Genomic DNA, 21,881 nt, shown 5'->3' on the forward strand with positions numbered 1-21,881 from the left:
ATGCCGGAAACACACTAGGGCCTGAAGAAATACTGCGGTGTTGCGGCCAGCTCACAAGAAAGCGAGTTGAAGAAAGGAGCTCAGGGGCACTGTCATTCACAAACCTGCAGAGTTATAAATGACAGCTATCGTCCAAAAATACATTGAAGTAAGGCTGCCAAGAGCACTTCAATGTGGGGCAGAATTGCAGGAAACCGATATGAGGACGTAGACTGGAGTTGCATATAAAGCATAGGAAAAGAGGCAGAACGTCCACAATGATGCACTTGGCCAAAAAGTGCGTATGCGTTTTTTCCTCAGGAAAAAAAGGATACGCACTTTTTGGCCAACCAAGCAAGCTTGCAAAGGAAATCTGCACTACAATGAAGTCTCACTGCCCCCCGGTCAAAAGGGCCATCGGAAAAAAGTGTAAAATCCAGAAAGGCAGGACAGGCCATGGAGAACTGGGCGCCTTATTATGCTGAAGCGTGGGTTGTAAATTGCCAACAGCCACTCTGGAGAAATGTATGGTGTTTCCTGAAACATCTGAAAAACAAAGCAACAGAGCCTAGGGCACTTCCACTTATGGTCCTATAGCTTAGGGAAATTAAAATCAAAAAGACACAGCCACCCCAAAGTTTGGGACGGCTCTGTTTACAAGAACATCATTTACGGTACAAGTTCAATATCACAGAAAGCGAAAAATGGATAAAGAAGTTGTGGTACTTACGTACAATGCAATATCACTCAGCAATGAAATCTATGTCATCAGGCCCGTAGCAGCATAATGAGTGGATTCAGGTACGATGATTCTAAGTGAAATAAGTCACACAGAAAAAGAAACATCATAAGATATCACTAATACACGGAATGTAAACTTGGCTACACAGGAACTGAATTAGAAAACAGAACAGGGTCTCTAATGTAGAAAACCAACTTATGCTTGCTTAAGGGGAAAGGTGAGTTGTGGTGCTGCATAAAATGAGAGATTGAAATTAGCACAGATACCGTTCCATAAGCCAAATATGTAATAGACAAGAGCTACTCCTTGCTCAACGAAGTGGACTCAACACCCCATATTAAACGCCTAACTATATACCTGACTAGTAAGAATCTTAAAACCTATGGATTTATATGTCTCCGAAAGAGAATCAAGCATGTGTACAGCAGCATAAACGCAGCAGTGATAGGATTGGTGAGGTTCGGTGAGCAAATGCAGACCCTTTGAAGTCATATTGCATGGCACCCATTCCATGGGTCTCAACTCTCCAGGTTAGAGGGATTCTTCCTTCAGCTAAAACATGCATGTGGAACCCAGAGTATGATCCACCGTGTGATCGGGAAACGTGTTCAAATGTGTCTCAGTTTTCGTCCCCTGGTACTCGGGTGCAACATTCCAGATGCTTTACTAACACTCTCCCCACTTGGAGAGTCAGTGCCTTTAACCTCCTGTTTGGACCAGTTTGCAATTTCTGCGGAAAATGAACAGGAATATGGAGAACCAATGAGAGACCAGCTGGAGGTGTCTGGACGGGCAAATTTAACTCTCATTTCCCACCAGGAAGAGGAATTAACCAAAGGCTCAGTGTGCCGTGCCGGAACCACACTACGGCCTGAAGCAATCCTGCGGTATTGCGGCCAGCTCACAAGAAAGCGAGTTGAAGAAAGGAGCTCAGGGGCACTGTAATTCACAAACCTGCAGAGTTATAAATGACAGCTATCGTCCAAAAATATATTGAAGTAAGGCTGCCAAGAGGACTTGAAAGTGGGGCAGAATTGCAGGAAACCGATTTCAGGAGGTAGACTGGAATTGCATGTAAAGCATAGGAAAAGAGGCAGAATGTCCACAATGATGCACTTGGCCAAAAAGGGCGTATGCGTTTTTTCCTTAATATATTCAGGAAAAAACGCAAACGCCCTCTTTGGCCAACCAAGCAAGCTTGCAAAGGAAATCTGCACTACAATGAAGTCTCACTGCCCCCCGGTCAAAAGGGCCAACTGAAAAAAGTGTAAAATCCAGAAAGGCAGGACAGACCATGGAGAACTGGGAGCCTTGTTATGCTGATGGGCAAGATGTAAATTGCCAACAGCCACTCTGGAGAAGTGTATGGTGTTTCCTGAAACATCTAAAAAACAAAGCAACAGAGCCTAGGGCACTTTCACTTATGGTCCTATAGCTTAGGGAATTAAAATCAAAAAGACACAGCCACCCCAAAGTTTGGGACGGCTCTGTTTACAAGAACCTCGTTTACGGTACAAGTTCAATATCACAGAAAGCGAAAAATGGATAAAGAAGTTGTGGTACTTACGTACAATGCAATATCACTCAGCAATGAAATCTATGTCATCAGGCCCGTAGCAGCATAATGAGTGAATTCAGTTACGTTGATTCTAAGTGAAATAAGTCACACAGAAAAAGAAACATCATAAGGTATCACTAACACACGGAATGTAAACTTGGCTACACAGGAACTGAATTACAAAACAGAACAGGGTCTCAAATGTAGAAAACCAACTAATGCTTGCTTAAGGGGAAAGGTTAGTTGAGGTGCTGCATAAAACCAGAGATTGAAATTAGCACAGATACCGTTCCATAAGCCAAATATGTAATAGACAAGAGCTACTCCTTGCTCAATGAAGTGGACTCAACACCCCATATTAAACGCCTAAGAATATACCTGACTAGTAAGAATCTTAAAACCTATGGATTTATATGTCTCCAAAAGAGTCAAGCGTGTGTACAGCGGAATAAACACAGCAGTGATAGGATTGGTGATGTTCGGTGAGCAAATGCAGACCCTTTGAAGTCATATTGCATGGTACCCATTCCATGGGTGTCAACTCTCCAGGTTTAAGGGATTCTTCCTTCAGCTAAAACATGTATGTGGAACCCAGAGTATGATCCACCATGTGATCGGGAAACGTGTTCAAATGTGTCTCAGTTTTCGTCCCCTGGTACTCGGGTGCAACATTCCAGACGCTTTACTAACACTCTCCCCACTTGGAGAGTCAGTGCCTTTAACCTCCTGTTTGGCCCAGTTTGCAATTTCTGCGGAAAATGAACAGGAATAGGGAGAACCAATGAGAGACTAGCTGGAGGTGTCTGGACGGGCAAATTTAACTCTCATTTCCCACCAGGAAGAGGAATTAACCAAAGGCTCAGCGTGCCGTGCCGGAACCACACTAGGGCCTGAAGAAATCCTGCGGTATTGCGGCCAGCTCACAAGAAAGCGAGTTGAAGAAAGGAGCTCAGGGGCACTGTAATTCACAAACCTGCAGAGTTATAAATGACAGCTATCGTCCAAAAATATATTGAAGTAAGGCTGCCAAGAGGACTTGAAAGCGGGGCAGAATTGCAGGAAACCGATTTCAGGACGTAGACTGGAATTGCATGCAAAGCATAGGAAAAGAGGCAGAACGTCCACAATGATGCACTTGGCCAAAAAGGGCATATGCGTTTTATCCTGAATATATTCAGGAAAAAATGCATACGCGCTTTTTGGCCAAACAAGCAAGCTTGCAAAGGAAATCTGCACTACAATGAAGTCTCACTACACCCCGGTCAAAAGGGCCATCTGAAAAAAGTGTAAAATCCAGAAAGGCAGGACAGGCCACGGAGAACTGGGAGCCTTGTTATGCTGATGGGCGGGATGTAAATTGCCAACAGCCACTCTGGAGAAGTGTATGCTGTTTCCTGAAACATCTAAAAAACAAAGCAACAGAGCCTAGGGCACTACCACTTATGGTCCTATAGGTTAGGGAAATTAAAATCAAAAAGACACAGCCACCCCAAAGTTTGGGACGGCTCTGCTTACAAGAACCTCGTTTACGGTACAAGTTCAGTATAGCAGAAAGAGAAAAATGGATAAAGAAGTTGTGGTACTTACGTACAATGCAATATCACTCAGCAATGAAATCTATGTCATCAGGCCCGTAGCAGCATAATGAGTGGATTCAGGTACGATTATTCTAAGTGAAATAAGTCACACAGAAAAAGAAACATCATAAGATATCACTACTACACGGAATGTAAACTTGGCTACACAGGAACTGAATTACAAGACAGAACATGGTCTCAAATGTAGAAAACCAACTTATGCTTGCTTAAGGGGAAAGGTGAGTTGGGGTGCTGCATAAAACAAGTGATTGAAATTAGCACAGATACCGTTCCATAAGCCAAATATGTAATAGACAAGAGCTACTCCTTGCTCAACGAAGTGCACTCAACACCTCATATTAAACGCCTAAGAATATACCTGACTAGTAAGAATCTTAAAACCTATGGATTTATATGTCTCCTAAAGAAAATCAAGCGTTTGTACAGCGACATAAATGCAGCAGTGATAGGATTGGTGAGGTTCGTTGAGCAAATGCAGACCCTTTGAAGTCATATTGCATGGTAACCATTCCATGGGTCTCAAATCCCCAGGTTTAAGAGATTCTTCCTTCAGCTAAAACATGGATGTGGAACCCAGAGTATGATCCACCATTTGATCGGGAAACGTGTTCAAATGTGTCTCAGTTTTCATCCCCTGGTACTCGGGTGCAACATTCCAGACGCTTTACTAACACTCTCCCCACTTGGAGACTCAGTGCCTTTAACATCCTATTTGGCCCAGTTTGCAATTTCTGTGGAAAATGAACAGGAATAGGGAGAACCAATGAGAGACCAGCTGGAGGTGTCTGGACGGGCAAATTTAACTCTCATTTCCCACCAGGCAGAGGAATTAACCAAAGGCTCAGTGTGCCATGCCGAAACCACACTACGGCTTGAAGCAATCCTGTGGTGTTGCGGCCAGCTCACAAGAAAGCGAGTTGAAGAAAGGAGCTCAGGGGCACTGTCATTCACAAACCTGCAGAGTTATAAATGACAGCTATCGTCCAAAAATATATTGAAGTAAGTCTGCCAAGAGGACTTGAATGCGGGGCAGAATTGCAGGAAACCGATTTCAGGAGGTAGACTGGAATTGCATGTAAAGCATAGGAAAAGAGGCAGAACGTCCACAGTGATGCACTTGGCCAAAAAGGGCGTATGCGTTTTTTCCTGAATATATTCAGGAAAAAACGCATACGCCCTTTTTGGCCAACCAAGCAAGCTTACAAAGGAAATCTGCACTACAAAGAAGTCTCACTGCCCCCCGGTCAAAAGGGCCATCTGAAAAAAGTGTAAAATCCAGAAAGGCAGGACAGGCCATGGAGAACTGGGAGCCTTGTTATGCTGATGGGCGGGATGTGAATTGCCAACAACCACTCTGGAGAAGTTTATGGTGTTTCCTGAAACATCTAAAAAACAAAGCAACAGAGCCTAGGGCACTTCCACTTATGGTCCTATAGCTTAGGGAAATTAAAATCAAAAAGACACAGCCACCCTAAAGTTTGGGACGGCTGTGTTTACAGGAACCTCGTTTACGATACAAGTTCAATATCGCAGAAAGCGAAAAATGGATGAAGAAGTCGTGGTACTTACGTACAATGCAATATCACTCAGCAATGAACTGTATGTCATCAGGCCCGTAGCAGGATAATGAGTGGATTCAGGTATGATGATTCTAAGTGAAATAAGTCACACAGAAAAAGAAACATCATAAGTTATCACTACTAAACGGAATGTAACCTTGGCTACACAGGAACTGAATTACAAAACAGAACAGGGTATCAAATGCAGAAAACCAACTTATGCTTGCTTAAGGGGAAAGGTGAGTTGGGGTGCTGCATAAAACCAGAGATTGAAATTAGCACAGGTACCGTTCCATAAGCCAAATATGTAATAGACAACAACTACTCCTTGCTCAATGAAGTGGACTCAACACCCCATATTAAATGCCTAAGAATATACCTGACTAGTAAGAATCTTAAAACCTATGTATTTATATGTCTCCGAAAGAGAATCAAGCGTGTGTACAGAGGCATAAACACAGCAGTGATAGGATTGGTGAGGTTCGGTGAGCAAATGTAGACCCTTTGAAGTCATATTGCATGGTACCCATTCCATGGGTCTCAACTCTCCAGGTTTAAGGGATTTTTCCTTCAGCTAAAACATGCATGTGGAACCCAGAGTATGATCCACCATGTGATCGGGAAACGTGTTCAAATGTGTCTCAGTTTTCGTCCCCTGCTACTCGGGTGCAACATTCCAGATGCTTTACTAACACTCTCCCCACTTGGAGAGTCAGTGCCTTTAAACTCCTGTTTGGCCCAGTTTGCAAATTCTGCGGAAAATGAACAGGAATTGGGAGAACCAATGAGAGACCAGCTGGAGGTGTCTGGACGGGCAAATTTAACTCTCATTTCCCACCAGGAAGAGGAATTAACCAAAGGCTCAGCGTGCCGTGCCAGAACCACACTAGGGCCTGAAGCAATCCTGCGGTGTTGCGGCCAGCTCACAAGAAAGCGAGTTGAAGAAAGGAGCTCAGGGGCACTGTCATTCACAAACCTGCAGAGTTATATATGACAGCTATCGTCCAAAAATATATTGAAGTAAGGCTGCCAAGAGGACTTGAAAGCGGGGCAGAATTGCAGGAAACCGATTTCAGGAGGTAGACTGGAATTGCATGTAAAGCATAGGAAAAGAGGCAGAACGTCCACAATGATGCACTTGGCCAAAAAGGGCGTATGCGTTTTTTCCTCAGGAAAAAACGCATACGCCCTTTTTGGCCAACCAAGCAAGCTTGCAAAGGAAATCTGCACTACAATGAAGTCTCACTGCCCCCCGGTCAAACGGGCCATCTGCAAAAAGTGTAAAATCCAGAAAGGCAGGACAGGCCATGGAGAACTGGGAGCCTTGTTATGCTGATGGGCGGGATGTAAATTGCCAACAGCCACTCTGGAGAAGTGTATGGTGTTTCCTGAAACATCTAAAAAACAAAGCAACAGAGCCTAGGGCACTTCCACTTATGGTCCTATAGCTTAGGGAAATTAAAATAAAAAAGACACAGCCACCCCAAAGTTTGGGCCGGCTCTGTTTACAAGAACCTCGTTTACAGTACAAGTTCAATACCACAGAAAGCGAAAATGGATAAAGACGTTGTGGTACTTACGTACAATGCAATATCACTCAGCAATGAAATCTATGTCATCAGGCCCGTAGCAGCATAATGAGTGGATTCAGGTACGATGATTCTAAGTGAAATAAGTCACACAGAAAAAGAAACATCATAAGATATCCCTACTACACGGAATGTAAACTTGGCTACACAGGAACTGAATTACAAAACAGAACAGGGTCTCAAATGTAGAAAACCAACTTATGCTTGCTTAAGGGGAAAGGTGAGTTGGGGTGCTGCATAAAACCAGAGATTGAAATTAGCACAGATACCGTTCCATAAGCCAAATATGTAATAGACAAGAGCTACTCCTTGCTCAACGAAGTGGACTCAACACCCCATATTAAACGCCTAAGAATATACCAGATTAGTAAGAATCTTAAAACCTATGGATTTATATGTCTCCGAAAGAGAATCAAGCGTGTGTACAGCAGCATAAATGCAGCAGTGATAGGATTGGTGAGGTTCGGTGAGCAAACGCAGACCCTTTGAAGTCATATTGCATGGTACCCATTCCATGGGTCTCAACTCTCCAGGTTTAAGGGATTCTTCCTTCAGCTAAAACATGCATGTGGAACCCAGAGTATGATCCACCGTGTGATCGGGAAACGTGTTCAAATGTGTCTCAGTTTTCGTCCCCTGGTACTCGGGTGCAACATTCCAGATGCTTTACTAACACTCTCCCCACTTGGAGAGTCAGTGCCTTTAAACTCCTGTTTGGCCCAGTTTGCAATTTCTGTGGAAAATGAACAGGAATAGGGAGAACCAATGAGAGACCAGCTGGAGGTGTCTGGACGGGCAAATTTAACTCTCATTTTGCACCAGGAAGAGGAATTAACCAAAGGCTCAGCGTGCCGTGCCGGAACCACACTAGGGCCTGAAGCAATCCTGTGGTGTTGCGGCCAGCTCACAAGAAAGCGAGTTGAAGAAAGGAGCTCAGGGGCACTGTCATTCATAAACCTGCAGAGTTATAAATGACAGCTATCCTCCAAAAATATATTGAAGTAAGTCTGCCAAGAGGACTTGAATGCGGGGCAGAATTGCAGGAAACTGATTTCAGAAGGTAGACTGGAATTGCATGTAAAGCATAGGAAAAGAGGCAGAACGTCCACAGTGATGCACTTGGCCAAAAAGGGCGTATGCGTTTTTTCCTGAATATATTCAGGAAAAAACGCATACGCCCTTTTTGGCCAACCAAGCAAGCTTGCAAAGGAAATCTGCACTACAATGACGTCTCACTGCCCCCCGGTCAAAAGGGACATCGGAAAAAAGTGTAAAATCCAGAAAGGCAGGACAGGCCATGGAGAACTGGGAGCCTTGTTATGCTGAAGGGCGGGATGTAAATTGCCAATAGCCACTCTGGAGAAGTGTATGGTGTTTCCTGAAACATCTAAAAAACAAAGCAACAGAGCCTAGGGCACTTCCACTTATGGTCCTATAGCTTAGGAAAATTAAAATCAAAAAGACACAGCCACACCAAAGTTTGGGACGGCTCTGTTTACAAGAACCTCGTTTACGGTACCAGTTAAATATCACAGAAAGCGAAAAATGGATAAAGAAGTTGTGGTACTTACGTTCAATGCAATATCACTCAGCAATGAACTCTATGTCATCAGGCCCGTAGCAGAATAATGAGTGGATTCAGGTACGATGAATCTAAGTGAAATAAGTCACACAGAAAAAGAAACATCATAAGATATCACTAATACATGGAATGTAAACTTGGCTACACAGGAACTGAATTACAAAACAGAACAGGGTCTCAAATGTAGAAAACCAACTTATGCTTGCTTAAGGGGAAAGGTGAGTTGGGGTGCTGCATAAAACCAGAGATTGAAATGAGCACAGATACCATTCCATAAGCCAAATATCTAATAGAAAAGAGATACTCCTTGCTCAACGAAGTGGACTCAACACCCCATATTAAACGCCTAAGAATATACCTCACTAGTAAGAATCTTAAAACCTATGGATTTATATGTCTCCGAAAGAGAATCAAGCGTGTGTACAGCGGCATAAACACAGCAGTGATAGGATTGGTGAGGTTCGGTGAGCAAATGCAGACCCTTTGAAGTTATATTGCATGGTACCCATTCCATGGGTCTCAACTCTCCAGGTTAGAGGGATTCTTCCTTCAGCTAAAACATGCATGGGGAACCCAGAGTATGATCCACCGTGTGATCGGGAAACGTGTTCAAATGTGTCTCAGTTTTCGTCCCCTGCTACTCGGGTGCAACATTCCAGATGCTTTACTAACACTCTCCCCACTTGGAGAGTCAGTGCCTTTAAACTCCTGTTTGGCCCAGTTTGCAAATTCTGCGGAAAATGAACAGGAATAGGGAGAACCAATGAGAGACCAGCTGGAGGTGTCTGGACGGGCAAATTTAACTCTCATTTCCCACCAGGAAGAGGAATTAACCAAAGGCTCAGCGTGCCGTGCCGGAACCACACTAGGGCCTGAAGCAATCCTGCGGTGTTGCGGCCAGTTCACAAGAAAGCGAGTCGAAGAAAGGAGCTCAGGGGCACTGTCATTCACAAACCTGCAGAGTTATAAATGACAGCTATCGTCCAAAAATATATTGAAGTAAGGCTGCCAAGAGGTCTTGAAAGCGGGGCAGAATTGCAGGAAACCGATTTCAGGAGGTAGACTGGAATTGCATGTAAAGCATAGGAAAAGAGGCAGAACGTCCACAATGATGCACTTGGCCAAAAAGGGCGTATGCGTTTTTTCCTCAGGAAAAAACGCATACGCCCTTTTTGGCCAACCAAGCAAGCTTGCAAAGGAAATCTGCACTACAATGAAGTCTCACTGCCCCCCGGTCAAAAGGGCCATCTGAAAAAAGTGTAAAATCCAGAAAGGCAGGACAGGCCATGGAGAACTGGGAGCCTTGTTATGCTGATGGGCGGGATGTAAATTGCCAACAGCCACTCTGGAGAAGTGTATGGTGTTTCCTGAAACATCTAAAAAACAAAGCAGCGGAGCCTAGGGCACTTCCACTTATGGTCCTATAGCTTAGGGAAATTAAAATAAAAAAGACACAGCCACCCCAAAGTTTGGGCCGGCTCTGTTTACAAGAACCTCGTTTACAGTACAAGTTCAATACCACAGAAAGCGAAAATGGATAAAGACGTTGTGGTACTTACGTACAATGCAATATCACTCAGCAATGAAATCTATGTCATCAGGCCCGTAGCAGCATAATGAGTGGATTCAGGTACGATGATTCTAAGTGAAATAAGTCACACAGAAAAAGAAACATCATAAGATATCCCTACTACACGGAATGTAAACTTGGCTACACAGGAACTGAATTACAAAACAGAACAGGGTCTCAAATGTAGAAAACCAACTTATGCTTGCTTAAGGGGAAAGGTGAGTTGCGGTGCTGCATAAAACCAGAGATTGAAATTAGCACAGATACCATTCCATAAGCCAAATATGTAATAGACAAGAGCTACTCCTTGCTCAACGAAGAGGACTCAACACCCCATATTAAACGCAAAAGAATATACCTGACTAGTAGGAATCTTATAACCTATGGATTTATATGTCTCCGAAACAGAATCAAGCATGTGTACAGCGACATAAACGCAGCAGTGATAGGATTGGTGAGGTTCGGTGAGCAAACGCAGACCCTTTGAAGTCATATTGCATGGTACCCATTCCATGGGTCTCAACTCTCCAGGTTTAAGTATTCTTCCTTCAGCTAAAACATGCATGTGGAACCCAGAGTATGATCCACCATGTGATCGGGAAACGTGTTCAAATGTGTCTCAGTTTTCGTCCCCTGGTACTCGGGTGCAACATTCCGGCACTTTACTAACACTCTCCCCACTTGGAGAGTCAGTGCCTTTAACCTCCTGTTTGGCCCAGTTTGCAATTTCTGCGGAAAATTAACAGGAATAGGGAGAACCAATGAGAGACTAGCTGGAGGTGTCTGGACGGGCAAATTTAACTCTCATTTCCCACCAGGAAGAGGAATTAAACAAAGATTCAGCGTGCCATGCCGGAACCACACTAGGGCCTCAAGCAATCCTGCGGTGTTGTGGCCAGCTCACAAGAAAGCGAGTTGAAGAAAGGAGCTCAGGGGCACTGTTATTCACAAACCTGCAGAGTTATAAATGACAGCTATCGTCCAAAAATATATGGAAGTAAGGCTGCCAAGAGGACTTGAAAGCGGGGCAGAATTGCAGGAAACCGATTTCAGAAGGTAGACTGGAATTGCATGTATACCATAGGAAAAGACGCAAAACGTCCACAATGATGCACTTGGCCAAAAAGGGCGTATGTGTTTTTTCCTGAATATATTCAGGAAAAAACACATACGCCCATTTTGGCCAACCAAGCAAGGTTGCAAAGGAAATCTGCACTACAATGAAGTCTCACTGCCCCCCGGTCAAAAGGGCCATCTGAAAAAAGTGTAAAATCCAGAAAGGCAGGGCAGGCCATGGAGAACAGGGAGCCTTGTTATGCTGATGGGCGGGATGTAAATTGCAAACAGCCACTCTGGAGAAGTGTATGGTGTTTCCTGAAACATCTAAAAAACAAAGCAACAGAGCCTAGGGCACTTCCACTTATGGTCCTATAGCTTAGCGAAATTAAAATCAAAAAGACACAGAAACCCCAATGTTTGGGATGGCTCTGTTTACAAGAACCTCATTTCCGGTACAAGTTCAATATCACAGAAAGCAAAGAATGGATACAGACGTTGTGGTACTTACGTACAATGCAATATCACTCAGCAATGAAATCTATGTCATCAGGCCTGTAGCAGCATAATGAGTGGATTAGGGTACGATGACTCTAAGTGAAATAAGTCACACAGAAAAAGAAACATCATAAGATATCACTACTACACGGAATGTAAACTTGGCTACACAGGAACTGAATTACAAAACAGAACAGGGTCTCAATTGTAGAAAACCAACTTATGCTTGCTTAAGGGGAAAGGTGAGTTGGGGTGCTGCATAAAACCAGAGATTGAAATTAGCACAGATACCGTTCCATAAGCCAAATATGTAATAGACAAGAGCTACTCCTTGCTCAACGAAGTGGACTCAACACCCCATATTAAACGCCTAAGAATATACCTGATTAGTAAGAATCTTAAAACCTATGGATTTATATGTCTCCGAAAGAGAATCAAGCGTGTGTACAGCAGCATAAACGCAGCAGTGATAGGATTGGTGAGGTTCGGTGAGCAAACGCAGACCCTTTGAAGTCATATTGCATGGTTCCCATTCCATGGGTCTCAACTCTCCAGGTTTAAGGGATTCTTCCTTCAGCTAAAACATGCATGAGGAACCCAGAGTATGATCCACCGTGTGATCGGGAATCGTGTTCAAATGTGTCTCAGTTTTCGTCCCCTGGTACTCGGGTGCAACATTCCAGATGCTTTACTAACACTCTCCCCACTCGGAGAGTCAGTGCCTTTAACCTCCTGTTTGGCCCAGTTTGCAATTTCTTCGGAAGATGAACAGGAATAAGGAGAAGCAATGGGAGACTATCTGTAGGTGTCTGGACGGGCAAATTTAACTCTCATTTCCCACCAGGAAGACGAATGAACCGAAGGCTCCACATGCCCTGCTGGAACTAGATTAGGGACTGAAGAGATCCTGCGGTTTTGCGGCCAGCTCACAGGAAAGCGAGTTGAAGAAAGGAGCTGAGGGGCACTGTAATTCACAAATCTGCGGAGTTATAAATGACAGCTATCATCCAAAATTATACTGAAGTAAGGCTGCGAAGAGGACTTGAATGCGGGGCAGAATTGCTGGAAACCGATTTCAGAAGATACACGGGAGTCGCTCTTAAAGCATAGGAAAATAGACAGAACTTGGAAAATAATGTACTTGGCAAAAAAGGGCATATGTGTTTTATCCAGAGCTCTCATAACTGAGGGGAGGAGATTCCCAGCAGGCTCTAACTGCCACCTGAGGGCTCACATTGCCAAGGCAACGTGAGCAAGCCAGGCAGGAGTTACCTCACAGCAGAGGTCCCACTTCACAGAAGGGTGAGAAACCCAGCCAACATCAGACTCTCACCAGAGGGCCCACATCACCAAGGGGATGGGAAACAGGCAGGAGTGTCTTCACACCAGTGGGGCCACATCATCGAAAGGTGAGGTACTCAGCACATGTGTCCTCAAACCAGAGGACCCACATCACCAAGGGCCTCGGAGTGAGGCAGGCAGGAGTAGCCTCACAACACTGGGCCCATAGAATTAAAAAGTGAGGAATCCAGCAGTTGGAACCTCCCAGCAGGCGGCCCAGAGCACCGAGGCTATGGGATCCAGGCCACAGTGAACTCACAGAAGAGGGCCCATGTCATGAAACTGAGCAACCCAGACATTGGGACTTCAGAGCAGGAAGCCCACATCCCCATGGGGATGGAAATCTGGTAGGAGTGTCCTCGCACCACTGAGAACGTATCAGAAAATTTTGGGCGACCAGCAGTTAGGGCCTGACGCCAGAGGACCCTCATCATCAAGGGAAGGAGGCTCCCAGCAGGCTCCAACTGCCACCAGAGGGCTGACGTCGCCAAGGCGATGTGTGCCAACCAGGCAAGAATGACCTCACAGCAGAGGGCCCACCTCAGAGAAGTGTGACGAACCCAGTCAGGATCAGACTCGCACCAGAGGACCCACATCACCAAATGGATTGGAACCAGGCAGGAGTGTCCTCACATGAGTAGGGCCACATCATCTAAAGGTGAGGAACCCAGAACATGTGGCTTCAAACCATAGGACACCCATCACCAAGGGGCTGGGAGTGAGGCAGGCAGGAGGAGCCTCATAACAGAGGGCCCAAAAATAAGAAAGGTGAGGAATCCAGCAGTTGGTACCTCCCAGCAGGTGGCCCAGAGCACAGAGGCTAGGGGATCCAGGCCGGAGTGAACTAACACCAGACAGCCCACATCATGAAACTGTGAGCAACCAGACATTGGGACCTCAGAGCAGAAGACCCACATCCCCACGGTGATGGGAACATGACAGGAGTGTCCTGGCATCACTGGGCTCACATCAGAAAATGTGGGGTGCTCAGAAGTTAGGGCCTGACGCTAGAGGGCACTCATCACCAAGAGGAGGAGGCTCCCAGCAGGCTCCAGCTGCCACCAGAGGGCCAACGTCGCCAAGGCGATGTGTGCCAGCCCGGCAGGAGTGACCTCACAGCAGAGGGCCCACCTCACAGAAGGGTGAGGAACACAGCCAGGATCAGACTCTCACCAGAGGGCCCACATCACCAAGGGGATGGGAACCAGGCAGGAGTGTCCCCACACCAGTGGGACAACATCATCGGAAGGTGAGGATCCCAGCACATGTAGCCTCAAACCACAGGAACCACATCACCAAGGGGTTCAGAATGAGGCTGGCAGGACCGGCCTCACAACACAGGGTCCATAGAATAGAAAAGTTGAGGAATCCAGCAGTTGGAACCTCCCAGCAAGTGGCCCAGAGCACTGTGGCTATGGGATCCAGGCCGCAGTGAACTCACAGCAGAGGGCCCACATCATGAACCTGTGAGCAGCCCAGCCGTTGGGACCTCAGAACAGAAGGCCCACATCCCCATTGGGATGGGAACCTGGCAGGAGTGGCTTCGCACCACTTAGCACATATCAGAAAATGTTAGGAGCCCAGCAGTTAGTGCCTGACGCCAGGGGGCCCTCATAACTGAGGGGAGGAGACTCCCAGCAGGTTCCAACTGCCAACAGAGGGCCCACGTCTACAAGGTGGCATGCGCCAGCCAGGCAGTAGTGACCTCACAGCAGAGGGCCTATCTCACAGAAGGGTGAGGAACTGAGGCAGGATGAGACTCTCGCCAGAGGGCCCACAACAGCAAGGGGATGGGAACCAGTCAGGACTGTCCTCCCACCAGTGGGGCCACATCATCGAAAGGTGAGGAACCCAGCACATGTGGCCTCATATCAGAGGACATACATCACAAAGGGGATGGGAGTGAGGCAGGTAGGAGTAGCCTAAAAACAGAGGGCCCAAAGAATAAAAAAGGTGATGAATCCAGCATTTGGAACCTCCCAGCAGGCGGCCGAGAGCACAGAAGCTATGGGATGCAGGCAGGAGTGAACTAACACCAGAGAGCCCACATCATGAAACTGTGAGCAACCCAGGCGTTGGGACCTCAGAACAGAAAGCCCACATCCCCATGGGGATGGGAACCTGACAGGAGTGTCCTGGCATCACTGGGCTCACATCAGAAAACGTGGGGAGCCCAGCAATTAGAGCCTGATGCTAGAGGGCCCTCATCACCGAGGGGAGGATGCTCCCAGCAGGCTCCAAGTTCCACCAGAGGGCTCATGTCCACAAGGTGAGGTGAGCAAACCAGGCAAGAGTTACCTGATAATAGAGGTCTCACCTCACAGATGGCTGAGGAACCCAGCCAGGATCAGACTCTCACCAGAGGGCCCACATCACAAAGGGGATGGGAACCAGTCAGGATTATCCTCACACCAGTGGGGCCTCATCATCTTAAGGTGAGGAACCCAGCACATGTGTCCTCAAACCAGAGGACCCACATCATCAAGGGCCTTGGAGTGAGGCAGGCAGGAGTAGCCTCACAACACAGGGCACATAATATAAAAAACCTGACGATTCCAGCATTTAGACCTTCCAGCAGGTGGCCCAGAACACCGAGGCTATGGGATCCAGGTTACAGTGAACTCACAGCAGAGGGCCCGCATCAAAAACTGTGAGCAACCCAGGCGTTGGGACCACAGCGCAGAAGGCCCACATCCCCATGGCAATGGGAACCTGGCTGGAGTGTCCTCGCACCACTGGGCGCACATCAGAAAATGTGGGGAGCCCACCATTTAGGGCCTGACGCCAGAGTGTCGTCATCACTGAGAGGAGGAGGCACCCTGCATGCTCCAACTGCCCCCAGAGGGCTCACGTCTCCAAGGTGACGTGTGCCAGCCAGGCAGGAGTGACCTCACAGCAGAGGGCCTACCTCACAGAACATTGAGGAACCCAGCCAGGATTAGACTCTCGCCAGAGGGCCCACCTCACCAAGGGGATGGGAACCAGGCAGGAGTGTCCTCACACGAGTGGGGCCACATCATCGAAAGGTGAGGAACGCAGCACATGTGACCTCAAGCCATAGGACAGTCATCACCAAGGGGCTGGCAGTGAGGCAGGCAGGAGGAGCCTCACAACAGAGGGCACATAGAATAAAATGTTGAGGAATCCAGCAGTTGGAACCTCCCAGCAGGTGGCTCAGAGCACCGATAAGGGATCCTTGCCGGAGTGAACTCACAGCAGAGGGCCCACATCATGGTACTGTGAGCAAGCCAGCCGTTTTGACCTCAGAGCAGAAGGCCCATATCCCCATGGGGATGGGAACCTGGCAAGAGTGTCCTCACTCACTTGGCGCACATCAGAAAATGTGGGGAGCCCAGCAGTTATGGCCTAAGGCAAGAGGGCCCTCATCACCGAGGGGAGGAGGATCCCAGCACACTCCAACTGCCACCAGAGGGCCCACGTCGCCAAGGTGACGTGTGCCAGACAGGCATGATTGACCTCACAGCAGAGGGCCCACCTCACAGAAGGGTGAGGAACCCAGCCACCATCAGATGCTCACCTGAGGGCCCACATCAGCAAGGGGATGGGAACCAGTCAGGACTGTCTTCCCTCCAGTGGGGCCACATCATCGAAAGGTGCGGAACCCAGCACATGTGGCCTCAAATCAGAGGACACATATCACAAAGGGAATGGGAGTGAGGCAGGCAGGAGTAGCCTAAAAACAGAGGGCCCAAAGAATAACAAAGGTGAGGAATCCAGCAGTTGGAACCTCCCAGCAGGCGGCCGAGAGCACAGAAGCTATGGGATGCAGGCAGGAGTGAACTAACAGCAGAGAGCCCACATCATGAAACTGTGAGCAACCCAGGCGTTGGGACCTCAGAGCAGAAGGCCCACATCCCAATGGGGATGTGAACCTGGCTGGAGTGTCCTCGCACCACTGGGCACACATCACAAAATGTGGGGATCCCAGCAGTTAGGGTCTGACGCCAGAGGGATCTCATCACCGAGGGGAGGAGGCTCCCAGCAGGCTCCAATTGCCACCAGAGTGCTCATGTCCACAAGGCGAGGTGAGCAAGCCAGGCAGGAGTGACCTCACAGCAGACGGCCCACCTCACAGATGGGTGAGGAACCCAGCCAGGATCAGACTCTCAACAGAGGGCCCACATCACCAAGGGGATGTGAACCAGGCAGGAGTCTCCTAAGACCATTGGTCCCACATCATCAAAAGGTGAGGAACCCAGCACATGTGGCCTCAAACCAGATGACACACATCACGAAGGGGCTGGGAGTGAGGCAGGCAGGAGGATCCTCACAACAGAGGGCCCAAAAAATTAAAAAAGTGAGGAATCCAGCAGTTGGAACCTCCCAGCAGGTGGCCAAGAGCACAGAGACTATGGGATCCAGGCCTCTGTGAATTAACACCAGAGAGCCCACATCATGAAAATGTGAACAACCCAGCCGTTGGGACCTCAGAGCAGAAGGCCCACATCCCCATGGAGATGGGATCCTAAGAGGAGTGCCAAAGCATCACTGGGCTCACTAAGAAAAGTTGGTGAGCCCAGCAGTTAAGGCCTGACCCAAGAGGGCCCTCATCACTGGGGGGAGCAGATTCCCAGCACGCTCCAACTGCCACCACACAGCTGACTTCACCAAGGCAATGTGTGCCAGCCATGCAGGAGTGACCTATCAGCAGAGAGTCTCCCTCACAGGTGGGTGAGGAACACAGCCAGGAACAGACTCTCACCAGGGGGTCCACATAACCATGTGGATGAGAACCAGGCAGGGGTGTCCTCACACTAGTGGGGCCACATCATCGAAAGGTGAGGAACCCAGCAAAGGTGGCCACAAACCAGAGGACACACATCACCAAGGGGTTGAGAGTGAGGTAGGTGTCTGGACGGGCATATTTAACACTCATTTCCCACCAGGAAGAGGAATTAACCAAAGGCTCAGCGTGCCCTGCCAGAAGCAGATTAGGGCCTGAAGCAGTCTTGCGGGTTTGCGGCCAGCTCACAAGAAAGCGAGTTGAAGAAAGGAGCTCAGGGGCCCTGTAATTCACAAACCTGCAGAGTTATAAATGACAGATAACGTCCAAAAATATATTGAAGTAAGGCTGCGAAGAGGACTTGAAAGTGGTGCAGAATTGCAGGAAACCGATTTTAGGAGGTAGACTGGATTTGCATTTAAAGCATAGGAAAAGAGGCAGAACATCAACAATGATGCACTTGGCAAAAGAGGGCGTATGAGTTTGTTCCTGAATATATTCAGGAAAAAACACATACGCCCTTTTTGGCAAACCAAGCAAGCTTGCAATGGAAATCCGAACTACTATGAAGTGTCACTTCCCCCCCGGTCTAAAGGGCCATCTGAGAAAAGTGTAAAATCCAGAAAGGCAAGACAGGCCATGGAGTACTGGGAGCCTTGTTATGCTGATGGGCGGGATGTAAATTGCCAACAGCCACTCTGGAGAAGTGTATGGTGTTCCCTGATACATCTGAAAAACAAAGCAACAGAGCCTAGGGCACTTCCACTCATGGTCCTATAGATTAGGGAAATTAAAATCAAAAAGACACAGCCACCCCAATATTTGGGACGGCTCTGTTTACAAGAACCTCGTTTACGGTACAACTTCAATATCGCAGAAAGCGAAAAATGGATAAAGAAGTTGTGGTACTTACGTACAATCCAATATCACTCACCAATGAAATCTATGTCATCAGGCCCATAGCAGCATAATGAGTGGATTTAGGTATGATGATTCTAAGTGAAATAAGTCACACAGAAAATGAAACATCGTAAATTATCACTAATACACGGAATGTAAACTTGGCTACACAGGAACTGAATTACAAAACAGAACATGGTCTCAAATGTAGAAAACCAACTTATGCTTGCTTAAGGGGAAAGGTGAGTTGGGATGCTGCATAAAACCAGAGATTGAAATTAGCAGAGATACCGTTCCATAAGCCAAATATGTAATAGACAAGAGCTACTCCTTGCTCAACGAAGTGGACTCAACACCCCATATTAAACGCCTAAGAATATACCTGACTAGTAAGAATCTTAAAACCTACGGATTTATATGTCTCCGAAAGAGAATCAAGCGTGTGTACAGCGGCATAAACGCAGCAGTGTTAGGATTGGTGAGGTTCGGTGAGCAAATGCAGACTCTTTGAAATCATATTGCATGGTACCCATTCCATGGGTCTCCACTCTCCAGGTTTAAGGGATTCTTCCTTCAGCTAAAACATGCATGTGGAACCCAGAGTATGATCCACCGTGTGATCGGGAAACGTGTTCAAATGTGTCTCAGTTTTCGTCCCCTGGTACTCGGATGCAACATTCCGGCGCTTTACTAACACTCTCCCCACTTGGAGAGTCAGTGCCTTTAACCTCCTGTTTGGCCCAGTTTGCAATTTCTGCGGAAAATGAACAGGAATAGGGAGAACCAATGAGAGACTAGCTGGAGGTGTCTGGACGGGCAAATTTAACTCTCATTTCCGACCAGGAAGAGGAATTAACCAAAGGCTCAGCGTGCCGTGCTGGAAGCACACTAGGGCCTGAAGCAATCCTGCGGTGTTGCGGCCAGCTCACAAGAAAGCGAGTTGAAGAAAGGAGCTCAGGGGCACTGTAATTCACAAACCTGCAGAGTTATAAATGACAGCTATCGTTCAAAAATATATTGAAGTAAGGCTGCCAAGAGGACTTGAAAGCAGGGCAGAATTGCACGAAACCGATTTCAGGAGGTAGACTGGAATTGCATGTAAAGCATAGGAAAAGAGGCAGAACGTCCATAATGATGCACTTGGCCAAAAAGGGCGTATGCGTTTTTTCCTGAATATATTCAGGAAAAGACGCATATGCACTTTTTGGCCAAGCAAGCAAGCTTGCAAAGGAAATCTACACTACAATGAAGTCTCACTGCCCCCCGGTCAAAAGGGCCTTCTGAAAAAAGTGTAAAATCCAGAAAGGCAGGACAGGCCATGGAGAACTGGGAGCCTTGTTATGCTGATGGGCGGGATGTAAATTGCCAACAGCCACTCTGGAGAAGTGTATGGTGTTTCCTGAAACATCTAAAAAACAAAGCAACAGAGCCTAGAGCACTTCCACTTATGGTCCTATAGCTTTGGGAATTTAAAATTAAAAAGACACAGCCACCCCAATGTTTCGGAAGGCTCTGTTAACAAGAACCTCGTTGACGGTACAAGTTCAATATCGCAGAAAGCGAAAAATAGATAAAGAAGTTGTGGTACTTACGTACAATGCAGTATCACTCAGCAATGATATCTATGTCATCAGGCCCATAGCAGCATAATGAGTGGATTCAGGTATGATGATTCTAAGTGAAATAAGTCACACAGAAAAAGAAACATCATAAGATATCACTACTACACAGAATGTAAACTTGGCTAAAAAGGAACTGAATTACAAAACAGAACAGGGTCTCAAATGTAGAAAACCAACTTATGCTTGCTTAAGGGGAAAGGTGAGTTGGGGTGCTGCATAAAACCAGAGATTGAAATTAGCACAGATACCGTTCCATAAGCCAAATATGTAATAGACAAGAGCTACTCCTTGCTCAACGAAGTGGACTCAACACCCCATATTAAACGCCTAAGAATATACCTGACTAGTAAGAATCTTAAAACCTATGGATTTATAGGTCTCCAAAAGAGAATCAAGCGTGTGTACAGTGGCATAAACGCAGCTGTGATAGGATTGGTGAGGTACGGTGAACAAATGCAGACCCTTTGAAGTCATATTGCATGGTACCCATTCCATGGGTCTCAACTCTCCAGGTTTAAGTATTCTTCTTTCAGCTAAAACATGCATGTGGAACCCAGAGTATGATCCACCGTGTGATCGGGAAACGTGTTCAAATGTGTCTCAGTTTTCGTCCCCTGGTACTCGGGTGCAACATTCCGGTGCTTTACTAACACTCTCCCCACTTGGAGAGTCAGTGCCTTTAACCTCCTGTTTGGCCCAGTTGGCAATTTCTGCGGAAAATGAACAGGAATAGGGAGAACCAATGAGAGACTAGATGGAGGTGTCTGGACGGGCAAATTTAACTCTCATTTCCCACCAGGAAGAGGAATTAACCAAAGGCTCAGCGTGCCATGCCGGAACCATACTAGGGCCTGAAGCAATCCTGCCGGGTTGCGGCCAGCTCACAAGAAAGCGAGTTGAAGAAAGGAGTTCAGGGGCACTGAAATTCACAAACCTGCAGAGTTATAAATGACAGCTATCGTCCAAAAATATATTGAAGTAAGGCTGCCAAGAGGACTTGAAAGCGGGGCAGAATTGCAGGAAAGCGATTTCAGGAGGTAGACAGGAATTGCATGTAAAGCATAGGAAAAGAGGCAGAACGTCCACAATGATGCACTTGGCCAAAAAGGGCGTATGCGTTTTTTCCTGAATATATTCAGGAAAAAACGCATACGCCCTTTTTGGCCAACCAAGCAAACTTGCAAAGGAAATCTGCACTACAATCATGTCTCACTGCCCCCTGGTCAAAAGGGCCACCTGAAAAACGTGTACAATCCAGAAAGGCAGGACAGGCCATGGAGAACTGGGAGCCTTGTTATGCTGATGGGCAGGATGTAAATTGCCAACAGCCACTCTGGAGAAGTGTATGGTGTTTCCTGAAACATCTAAAAAACAAAGCAACAGAGCCTAGGGCACTTCCACTTATGGTCCTATAGCTTAGGGAAATTAAATCAAAAAGATACAGCCACCTCAATGTTAGGGATGGCTCTGTTAACAACAACCTCGTTTACGGTTCAAGTTCAATATCGCAGAAAGTGAAAAATGGATAAAGAATTTGTGGTAC

Source organism: Orcinus orca, chromosome 2, assembly GCF_937001465.1.
Source record: "Orcinus orca chromosome 2, mOrcOrc1.1, whole genome shotgun sequence".
In the NCBI taxonomy this organism is placed as follows: domain Eukaryota; kingdom Metazoa; phylum Chordata; class Mammalia; order Artiodactyla; family Delphinidae; genus Orcinus; species Orcinus orca.